Here is a 12571-nt window from a genome sequence, read left to right as displayed (position 1 = left end):
GGGGCCAGTGCGGTTGCTAAGGACATTGATCATCCTATTGGCTATTTCAGGCATATTGCCTAGAGATGCTCTTGCTCTTTGACTTTCTTTTTGGGCCCTACCTATGAGATCCATATGTTCGTGGATGGTTTCAATATATTGCCACTGGTCTGTAATAGATTGACCAATATTGGCCCACAGGATTTTCTTGATTTCAACTACAACTTTATCAAGAGAGAGCTCTTTTTCCAGTTCCTTTATTCTCTTCTCAAGAGCCCTTACCTCTCTTGTTTTTTCAGCTACGCTCTTCTTTGATTTATCATACTTTTCTTCAATGGCAGCCAATTTATCCTTGGTCTCTTGCAGTTCAGCCATCTGTGCTTCTAAAGCCTCAAGCTCCTTCATCATGTTCTGCATGCTTAGGCTGGGTCCCTGTTCTAGTGTTGTTGCTGGCGCTGATACTCCTGTAGTTGGTGCTGAGGTTGAAGGGCCTGCCTCTGATGTTTGTTCGGTGGGAGGACCTGCTGCAGATGTCTGTGTTGGCTGCATTGGTAATTCAGCTTGTCTTGTTTTCAATGCTACCTCCAGTGCACTCTCTGTTTCCATCAATATTTTGTATAAACTTAGGAGTAAAGCCACCACATCCTGATCCTTTTTTTGTTCTGCTACCTCCCCAGTCTGAGCGTGAAGGGTAGCTGGCAGCTTGATATGCTTTCTCATAGTTCCTATGTCTTCATCTCTTTTCTTTAACAGCGCCTGCACACCCCTGGGGTCCTTTGGATCATGACCCAACTCTATAATGATCTCTTCCAAGGACTTGATTCTGTTGTCCTTGGCTTGAGATGATGCCTTCTCCAATTCCAGTTGAGCAGCAGTGTTGTGTAAAGAATTTTGTAATTGGTGTGCTAGTAGGGTCTTATCAGCTAATGTGGAATATATCGCTTCCTCGGTTTGCCTGTGTAGCTCAATCTGATCCAAGGGGTGGATGTCTTTAGCAAAAATTTCCAGATTAGTTCTGATATAATCGGCAGCTGTTTGAGGTTGCTGCATAGTAGGCTTGAAATGACTAAGAGTCATTTTTTGTTCTTGAATGTCATAAGCAAACATTAATCTCTGCTGATTAGTTGGTGCCATTTTCAAGAGTTGGTTGTAGATTTGGTGTTTGAGGGGCTCATTCCTTTTCTTGATATCTATGAACTGTTGCTTGATGCTAGAGTCCACCTTAGATCGCTGCCTTGAAGAGCTCACCTCTACCCCAGGTGGCATGTCTTGTCCTTGCTGTAAGGAGCTGGCCGATGTTTCAATGCTAGGAGGGGGCACAGTATCAGTTGGTCTCTCTGGTAATTCCTCCTCTGAAAAGGGATTTAGCCTCTGTCTTTTTTCACCTTGCTGGTCCGTTGAAGTAGTAAGAGGAGTGTCCTCTTGCCTATCCCTTTTCCTTGTTCTTTCCTCATTAGCAGGTGTTTGTAACACCGAGGATTCAACTGTTACCTCCTGTCTCGGAGGGATTTGCTCTTGTGTTTGTTGTTCTGTGGAGGCAAGTTCCTTGGCTGTATCTTCCTGCTGCTCTACTTGTTGTTCCACATTTGGAGGTGACTCTTCTTGCTGCACTGTTTTGCCTTTAGCCATTTCTGCTGCTTGATCAGTTGTTTTGGCAGGCTGCTGGGGAACGGTGGATGAAGAGGCAGCTTCTCCAAGATGCTGAGGGCCTGATGACCAAACCTGTCCAAAATATTCCAAGTCAACTGCCTTTTCTAAAGTTTTAATGGCTCTTTCTGCTAATTCTTCTTCAGAATAATCTTCCACTAAGGTGCCTTCCCTCCACTCTAGTTGATTAGCATGTTTTTCAATTTCTAGAATTCTAAAATGATCATAGGTGGCAAGCCTATACTTGATTCTTCTGAGGCTTATGAAATGGTTAGGGTCATAGGGTGCCCAATAGAAGCTGGTCTTGAGGAGGAGGTCTTTTAGCATTTTGTCTGCCTCTTCCCAAGCTTCTTCCCTCTTATTAAAGATAAATGGACCCAATTGATGCTTAATTTTCAACTGTGCCTTGTTGTTTCTGCTATGGAAGTGAATCATATTTGCATTGCCGAACTGCCTGAAGTATTCTAGTGCAAAGAGTCTCATGGGGATGTCAAGCCAGGGTAACTCCACATTGAACAGAAGAAAACTGAGATGATATTTCATTAAGAGAATTATTGTTTATATACAAGAAGGAGACGGAACAATTCATCTTCTTGATGACTGTTCACGTTCCAGTTCACCCATCCGTTGATGATTAGGTGTCAACATTCCCCCCCTTAATCTGAAGGGATGTTGGTGAGTCCAAGCATCGTTCTGAATCTTTCAAGCTTTTCTCTTCCAAGCGCTTTGGTGAAGATGTCTGCAATTTGCTCGTTTGTGGAACAATGACGGAGATGGATTGTTTTGGCCTCAACATGATGTCGGATCAGATGATATTTGGTATTGATGTGCTTAGTACGATCATGGAACTTTGGGTTCTTGGCCAACTTTATTGCAGAGGTGTTATCAATCATGAGTGGAGTTGATTGTGTTTGTTTTACCTGCAAGTCTTCAAGAATTTTCCTGAGCCACACAATTTCTTTCGTTGCTTCAGCTGCTGCCACGTATTCTGCTTCTGTTGTGGAATCTGCTGGTACTGATTGTTTGCGTGATCTCCAGGAGACAGCTCCTGATCCAAGACTCATAGCATATCCTGAAGTAGATACCCCAGTTTCTTTGTCTCCATCGAAGTCTGAATCAGAGTATCCAATCAAGTTGAAGTCGTCCACCTGTGTATACTTGATTCCAAGGTCTTGAGTTCCCTTCAAGTACCTTAGAACTCTTTTTGCAGCAGACCAATGTCCCTCACAAGGCTTTTGCATAAACCTGGAGAGGATTCCAACGGCAAATGAAATGTCTAGTCTGGTAGTAGTGAGGTAGATGAGACTTCCTATAAGCTTTCTATACTTTGTTGCATCCTCAAATTCCTTTCCTTCAATAGATGTGAGCTTCAAGTTTTGTTCCATTGGAGTAGAAAGAGGATTGCACTCTGTCATGCCAAATCTGTTTAAAAAATCTCCAATGTATTTCTTTTGAGAAAGAAATATGGATTTTGGATGTTGGGTTACTTCAATGCCAAGATAGTAATGAACATAGCCCAAATCAGTCATTTCAAAACTTTTTCCTAATTCTTTCTTTATGGATGCAATATAGCTTTCATTGTTCCCTTTCATTAAAAGATCATCTACATATACCACAAGATATACAACTGTTTTGCCAACTTTCTTGACAAATAAAGTTGCATCATCAAGATCAAAATGTTTGAAGTTGAGTTTCAGAAGATGCTCAGTTAGTTTTTCATACCAGGCTCGTGGTGCTTGTTTGAGGCCATACAAGGACTTCACAAGTTTGCATACTTTGTGTTCATGTCCTTTCACAGCAAATCCTTCAGGCTGGGACATAAAAACATTCTCTTTTAGATCTCCATTCAAGAATGCAGTTTTTACATCCATTTGATGGACTTTCCAACTGTTCTGAGCAGCTAGTGCAAAGAGTGTCCGGATGGTTGCCCATTTTTCTGTGGGGGAAAAAGTTTCTTCATAATCGACCCCTTCCTTCTGTGCAAAACCTTTTGCCACAATCCTAGCTTTGTGCTTGTCAAGTGAGCCATCAGCTTTGTACTTGTTCTTGTAGACCCACTTGCAGCCAATTGGTTTGGTTCCAAATGGAGGATCAACCAGCTTCCAAGTGCCATTCTTTATGAGGGCATCATACTCCTTCTGCATCGCTTCTTTCCATTCATCATGAGAAGCAGCTTCTTTGAAGGAAGTTGGTTCAAAATCTGTAGACAAGTTCAATTCACAATCATAAGTAACATCCATATCAACAGGTGAATTAGAGTTATCTACATCACCTCCATCTTGTCGGTTTGTATTTCTGGTTCCTGTTTTTCCAATTTCATCAGGATGAACACTTTCAAGTGTCTTTGTCAGCCACTTTGGGGGACCTTTCTGAGATGGTCCAGGCTACTCTGTTGATTGAGTTGGGTCTGAATCAAGATTGAGTCTCCCAATTCTATCAATTACATCACTTAAAGCATCATTCGTTGTTGGAGTGTCATGCAGGGGAGATTGTTCTTCAGAAAAAGATTCCACATGTTGATCTAGTATAGGAATCCCCCCTTCAAGATGTGGAATCTGATTATCAAACTCTTGAAATGATTTTGGTTTTGTGAATCTATCCAAGCGATCAAGTTGCTGCTCAACAACACTGTCAGATTTGGATGATTCGAGAAAAATGACATCTCTAGATAAAACAAACTTTTTATTTACTTCATCATAGAGGCGGTATGCTTTAGATGTGTTTGAATACCCCAGGAAGATACACTTACGACTTCTAGCACCAAGTTTGTTTCTCTGTACCTTTGGTATTAAAGCATAACAGGTGGAACCAAAGATCCTGAGATGTTTTACCGAAGGAACATGTCCATACCACAGTTCATAAGGAGTCTTGTTTCTTATAGCACTAGATGGACATCTATTATTTATATATGCAGCACATAGAATAGCATTAGCCCAAAACATTGTCTTTACATTTTTGAAGAAAAGCATGGATCGTACCATATTCAAAATTGTTTTGTTCATTCTTTCAACTACACCATTTTGTTGAGGATTATAAGGCACAGTTGTTTGATGTTTAATCCCATGTTGGCGAAGATAGTGTTCAAATTCATTTGATGTATATTCTTTTCCATTATCAGATAAAATAGACCCAATATGAGATTGTGCATCATTTTCAATCCATTTATGAAAATTCTTGAATGTTTGAAAAGCATCAGATTTGTTCTTCAATAAATAAACCCAATACATTCTGGTGTAATCATCAATAAATGTCATGATATATTTATTTCCATTTGCAGAAGGAACAGGCATTGGACCACATAAATCTGAATGAATGAGTTCAAGCTTCCTATGTGCTCTTGAATGTGAATCATGAAAAGACTGTTTGCTATGCTTTCCTAGAATGCAAGCATCACATTGCTTATGTTTTCTAGGAATTGTAGGCAAACTAGCAACACCATTTTTCTTCAACAAGCGGAGACTATGATAGTTTAAATGTCCAAATCTAGCATGCCATAATAAACTTGACGGAAGTGTACCTTCTTCATGATGAGAAATATATGAGAAATTTTGTGCATGAGCAGAGGTTCCTTGCAGTTTAAGAAGTCTTTCTTCTTCTATACCCCTCATGACAAGTGAGTGGTCAGATGCCTTTCTTACCTCAAGCTTTCCATCAAACATATGAATGGAGTGACCTTGCTGGCGGATGTGAACTAGGGACAACAAGTTTCTCTTGAGCTGTGGGAGATATAGAACATGATCCAGAAGAAAGTCTGGAAGACCAAGCAGTTTAAGCCTGATTGTGCCAAGCCCTGATGGCTTGATTTTTTACTGATCTGCAAAGTATACTGCTCCATCAACATTATCAGTGAAATCTTCAAAAAAATCTTTCCTATGAGTCATATGACAGGTTGCTCCTGAATCAAGCAACCAGTCATTTTTCGAAGAAGCAAGTGAAGCATTAAACAAATCTTCATTTACTCCAATGTTACATTGTGCCTCAATATAGTGAGCGGATTCAGGTGCTTTACCTTTGTCTGTGTCATCAGTTTTACCTTTGTGCTGATTTCTTCTCTGCTCAATTTTGTCCCATGGTAGCTTGCATGTAGAAGCATCATGTGATCCATTTCGTTTGCAGCGAATGCAATGCAGATCTGCCTTTTCTGCTTGAGAATGTCTCCCCCCCTGCCTCTGAAGTATCTTCCTCCTCCTCTTCATCCACCTCTTCCTCTTGTAGAATCTTGAGCAGGATGCTTTTCTTTATGAGCAAGGCAAACAGTCTCTTCAGAAGATTCAGGGATTGTTTTCTTTCCAAAGGCTTTCTCTCTTTCAGCAAACTTTTTCACAAGAGAGTCAAAGGTTATATCTTTAAGATTTCCATTTGCTTGTAATGACTCAAGATAATTGGAGTAGGTAGGCTAGAGTGCTTTGAGAAAGGAAATAAGAGAGATATCCAGCTCAACCTTAGTGGATTTAATATCATGCATTATAGACTTTATTTCAGATGCAAGAGCAAGAGGATCATTATTTTTCAGTTCAAGAGTGAAGAGTTTAATCATGAGCTGAACAACTTCAAGTGCAGAATGTGTATCATAGAGTTCTTTCAGCTTTTGTAAAGCTTCAAAGGCAGTGGAATAGGATGAAATATGACGACTTACTTCTTCATTTACAGATGTTGCGATCAATGCATAGGCTTTGCTGTTCTTGTTTTCCCAAATGACAAGTTCTTTATCTGATGTAGGCTGCACAGGGTCTTTGTCTTCTTCTCCGACACACACTCCTTTCCACAACTCATTGTAGATGAGGGTGTGTTTTACCATCCGAGACCATTCTGAATAGTTCTCCTTGCCAATGAGAACTATTCCTACCATAGAAATGATTGAATGCATTCTGTAAAAAAATATCTCTGCTAAAAAAACTTCTGTTGATAAAAAAACTTCTGCTGAAAAAAAAAACCTTATGCCACAGACTTATGCACTTTATTTTCTTCTAACGTTTGCATCAGCATTTCTTATATCACTGCAATATTGCTATGTTTTGAGAAAAAAAAAACTCTCAAGGATCACTTCAATATATATCAATATTTCAAATATATATGTAATGCTGGAAACACTGCAATATTTTGAACGCTTTGAATCATATAAACTGCGTATATCATGAATTTAACAAACTGCTCAACGATATATAGAAACCGCCATACTGAAGTTTTTAAAAAATTTACGACATAATACCAACGACCTTGCAGTCTTTGTAATACCCAGCGTTACTGGCAACTGTTGCGTTCTGCGAAAATGTCTTTGATTGTTCGGCGGTGGTATCCAATGCTTTTAATGACTTGGAACGCCGATCCTGGGACATCCCACTCTACCGTCAGCTTCAGAGCTTGAGATCCTGGGACATTTTGTCGCATTGGAATTTTTTGTATGAAGAGACCCGAGTTTGTAACATGGGGATTTATGACAAGCAGTGGTCGTGGGTTCGTGCCCCACGGTGGGCGCCAATTTTCAGAGCAGTTTCGACGGAGGCCGTCGCGACTCAGAAAACATCCGACGATTTGCCAAATGATTTATATAGGAGGATATCCAGGCTTGGAGATCCAAAGCGCAGTGCAGTGGATGAGTTGGAGAGATGGGTAGAAAGACTTGGTAGCTTGTATGGTGCAAACTCACAGCCATATATTCTGATCATTGTGTGGTCTTGGTAAAAGTACCAATCTCCAATGCTATAGTTCTTAAAGAGCTGGAGGATTTTCTGCATATCATCAGTGAGTCTAGGAGGAGGGGAACTCTGCAGCAGTGACAAGGCTGGATGAATGAAGAGGTCAATAAACTCACAGTAATTGTATGGTGAGTAATGAATATGATGGCAGACTGATGTCCAGAACATTACAGATCTTCTGTTTCCCTTTGCATCTAGTTTCTTGAGAAAAAGAGGAAAGCCATCAGGCTGATTGTACAATAGCAGATGATATATATAGGAGGTGTATTTGAATACCCTCTCTCTCTCCAAGTTCATGAATTGTTCATGAATTTTGTTGGCTATAAATGTAGCATAGTCATACTGGACAGCAGGGGGCTGTCCTGGGGCAAAAATGGACAGCATTACCAATGTGGTCTCATCCACAAACTCACTGGTTTTGAACCCTAGGATGAAGGATATCATGTCTACTAGCAGTCTCCCTATGTCATTGAACCAGACATGCAGATAAGGGGGAGGCTGTCGGGGCTGGAAATCTGGAAGCATAAACAATTGGCCAATTCTTGTAATTTGTGAGTTGGAGAGCTTGGCACCCTGCTCTAGTAAAAGCTGCATAGTAAGAGGAACCAGTGGCTTTGTAGGTTGAAACTGTAGCATTTGGTTTATGGCTTTAGGAGTAATATGGAATAAGACAGAGCCTGAAGGGCTCAGAATAGCCCTTTGATTGGGGTCATAGTTTGTGCAGCACTGGTGAATCAAGTCAGGGAATTCATTGACTTGAGGTAGAAAGTAGATTGGCAAATGGGATTTCCAGATTCCCAGGAGGTCTGTACCATCTCTGTGTTTCTTCCTTAACTCACAAATTGTTTCTATGTGGTATTTGTTACATAGCTCTACAGTATCTCTCATCTGATAATCTCTGTCTACAAGGGCTAGCCATTCCAGGTCCTTATGTGGGGCATTCAATGGTGCAATGTTTAATGCCATCGGGGTCTCCATTGTCAATTGATACTTGGAATAGTATTTGAACTTGATTTTCTGGGAAGAAGCAATATAGAGCGGTGAATTTCAATGAGCAGGGCAATTTGCAGAGGGAACAAGGCAAATTGGGGTAAAACTGAGATGAAATGCTCCTGGGAGAGATTTAAAGGGCAAATGCTGGGACTGAGAATTTCTCTTTCGGTGAATTTGTCTAGCAATGGTTTAGATTTGCAAATGCGCAATAAGCTGTGAATTTGTGATAATTTGGCACAATGGGGGACCTCTGTAGGTGAATTTGGGCCTATAGTGGGAAATGAAGCTCCAGTTATTGAGGATTCCAAGCAATTCCTGTGTTTTCCCTCTTTTCTTGTTTGCTTTAGTGAATTATGTAAAGACCAAGGCGTGCAGAGGAAAACTGATAAATACCTAGGCAGAGTATGAAGATGGTGTTGATAGACAGATGAATTCACAGCGCCAGCAGCGAGGGAGAAAACTTCAGAGTTGGCGGACAAGCAACGTAAAAACTCATGCAGGAGTACAGTGAGTATTTCTGTGAAAAAGGGGAAAAACGACTTTTGCGCCTTTATATAAAAAATTTGGTATTTGGCGCCTTTTAGTGGATGACGTCATAGGTGGGGTCGGGTACGGAATGATGATGTGGCGGCCAGTGAGCGGCTCTACGTGGACAGATGACAGGGCAGACAGCTCGGAGCAATGGCGGATCGGGCGCTAATATGATGCTGAAGCAGCAGTGACATGGGGGTGACGTGGGAGTGATGTATGGCGGAAATAGGAGGGCGGTAAGCGGTAATATCGAACCACTCATGGTATGGGTATGGTTTTGGCAGGAGGCCGCCCGACGAAATCAAGGAGCAACACGCGTCCGAGCCCTGACGTCACCCTTCTGACAATTTCGGGCGCTAACGTTCAGGCATCGGGGGTGGTCCGATATTGCAGCGAGCCGTCGGATCGGAGGGCCCGGATCTGACAGTCGACGGGGCGCAGAGGTGATGGGTCGATATGGCGGAGCGCAGAGAATAAAAAAAGATATTTCTAGAAAGGCGCGCCAGGGTAAAACTTTGGCTATCGGCGGATTTTGGGTTTTGTAATGTTTTTAGGACAAATGGATTTTGTTGGTATTTATTTGTAAAACGTGCTTTTAGGGTTGTTAAATCAATCAGATATTGATTTAATCCCAAAATAGGTCTTTAGCGCTCGTTTGTCTTTTGCGCTTAATTCCTTTGCTCCAGCCCTTTTAGAACTTTAAGGCTATATTGCCTAGGGGGGGGAATATACATTTTTTTGGGTTTTCAATACAAAAGTGATATATTAATAGGGAAAAGGGGAACATAGGGAGTTAAATAATAAGGTTAGTAGTTAATATGGATTGGAGATATGAGAGATTGGAAGTGAGGAATAGAAAACTAAGTTTAGTGAGTAAACTTAGATTTTTAGAAGTAGATGGGGAATGATTTTACACAAGAAATGTGGCTTCTTTTTGGAGAAGAAGGTGAAAACCTGTCATGATTTTTTCTAAGGCGAAATACAAGGAGGACTTTTTGGGAGTGTCCTAAAGTCCTCCAGGGGATGTTAGAAAGAGATTTTTTGGGGGAAAACAGGGGGAGTTAGACATGCTTCTATACTTTGCCTTCAAAATGCTGCAGAGATACCTCTGCAATTGCTAAGATGTGCCTTCTTGATCAAGGCCAAAACTGAATAGGATCAGGATTCTGCAACTTCTGGCTACCTACCCAACCTAGTACCTAGCATTTTTTGTTACTTCAGGGAGGGTGCACTTAGACTTACAAACCCTCATATGCTCTTTTCTTTTTGCTGCCTTCCTATCTAAATCTACCCTTATATCTTCCAAGGGCCCAGATTAAGCTAGTGGGCCCCTTCCTTTCTCTATCCAGCTAGTCATCTGTCAAACTTAAACTATTCGAACAGGTACTCATTACCTACTCTAAAACAAGAAATTTAAAACATGGCATGGCCCAGCTTGAACTGTTGAGCCATCCATCAAGATAGCAGTGGCATTTTGATTGGCCAGTTTCCTGGTCTTTCTCTGGGGTTCATTTCAATTATTTTTTCTTTTGACCATTTCATTTTCTTGCCTTTTGATTCTTCTTTTAAGGCATACCCTCTTTACATTTTTTAACTTTTTGATTTGTCCAAAAAAAATGGAACCTTTGTATCGCCAAAGATGAACATTTTTAGCACTTCCACTGTCAATCATGAAATATGAAACCCTATTGGTATAGGAGGCTAACACCATCCTCAATTCTGAATCTCTAATTCATCCTCAATTCCATCATTCGAATCCCCCCCATCTCTGATCTTTGTTTTCATTTAAATAGAGAGAAATCAGAGAGCAGTTACAATAGAGATAACTACAACATGATTTCTATTACAAAATTGGATTGTTTCCAACCAATTGATAAACAAGAAGATATATTTCCATCCAGCTTTCAACAAGAGCAAGAAGAATTTGGCTTTGCAGCTGAGATTTGGAGGACGGCCGCAACAACAAATCTGAGAAAATCGTGCTCAAAGAACCCTGCGTTTCTCTCAGTACAAGCCGAATTTTGGCAAACCATTCTCTAATTTAGTTAGTTGGGTCCGTTCTGGACAAAACCCATGTTCCGGATTTTCCAGATTCTGCTTCATTTGCTCAGAATCTCAACCGCAAAACCGTCACTTTTTATTCCAGCGAATTTCTGAGTTGGCACTTTTAATGATCAAATCTTCAATCTGGAAATTATCTTGGAAGCTAAAAATGGTGAATAATGTTACAACTGATTTATTAAAACTATCATTGATAAAATCATGCATAATCATCAATTTATTAGAAATAAAGGAGAATAAATAATATTCATTCATAGAAGCATAAATCATCATAAAATGGATTTATATAATAAATTATAATAAATGACATGATGAAGAATAGTAGAAATGGGTGGAATAAGTGTTCAAAAGTGATAATAATAATAATGGCATATTAATGGCCCAACATATGTATATAAATCTCTAATAATCAGTATGGTTGTCATGTCGTTATGATTGTCATGTTGATTATGTTAGTTTGCTTCTCAGCAGGTTTTCATTGTAAATACTCCAACGAGCTAAGTTATAAAGCTCCATGGGAAGTATGTTTTCCTTTTTAACGATCTTGCTGGTTGTAGGTGTCATTAAACACCGAGGACGATGTTCCCCCGGGGGGGGTTCTGTAACAACCATGGTCAAAAATTCCTTTTAATAAAGTTAATAAAGGCAAAGTAATAACCAATATCATGGGACACTTATTCCAATTTGAATGTTGGGCAAAACATACTAGTGCGGGTGTTCATTTGGTTTATTATGGCTATGGAAAATGGCAAAGACAATGGAAAAGGATTTGGAAAGGAAAAAGTGGCATTAAGTGGCATTTTATTTATGAAAATAATGGAAAATAGGAGAAAAGGGAGGTGAAATGTCACAGGTTGCATGTGATGAGGAAATGAAGGAAAATAATGGAAAATGAAGAAAATAGAGGCCTCATTAATAAAAAGGCTTATGAGGATTAGTTTGTAGCTTTTATTCAGTTCATTTTTGGAGCTCTCTCTTTCTCTACTCTCTCTCTCTCGTACTCTTGGACACTTAGGGAATTATTGGAGCACTCCAGCATTGGAGGAAAGAAGGCAAAGGGAGGATAAGAAAGCAAGAGGAAGCAAAGATCAAGCAAGGAAGAGTAGGATTCAAGTGGCTACCGTGGGATTACTTATAGGTATCGAGTTGCATGTATGATTTCCTTTCTAGTTTTCACATGCATGTGTGTATTTGGTTATTTTGTTGTCATTGGCATGGGTCTTTCTAGGTTTGATAGAGGTATTTAGATTTTCCTTTCCATTTGTGGATAGCCATGGTGTGATGGGGTTCTCTTGTTTTGGTTGAGATGGGTTTTTGGATGGATTCGAAGCTGAGTGGGGTGGTCTCAGGATTAATCACAAGGCTTAGGAATCTGGGGGTAGGGATACCCAGTAAAGCCCAGTTATGAATACCCTTGATTGGGCCTAGGAATTCCTTGACCAGTAATGGAAGGATACATGGTAAATCCCAAAGGGTGGTGACCTTGTAGGCCTAGGAATCCCTTGAACAGTAATGGCAGTATACATGGTAAAGATGAGAGTTTGAGACAGACAAAATTCTCACAGTTTAGGTGGAGAGATCCAGAGGCATTCATGCTTGTTTAGGGCCTAGTGATCTAGTGGGATTGCAGTAAAGCCTCATTGTATTGATGAGGGTTTCGGGCC

Source organism: Pinus tabuliformis, chromosome 2_2 (assembly GCF_031772625.1).
Source record: "Pinus tabuliformis cultivar Carrire ecotype Pingquan chromosome 2_2, CPIR1, whole genome shotgun sequence".
Taxonomy (NCBI): domain Eukaryota; kingdom Viridiplantae; phylum Streptophyta; class Pinopsida; order Pinales; family Pinaceae; genus Pinus; species Pinus tabuliformis.
This window is presented reverse-complemented; position numbering follows the sequence as displayed.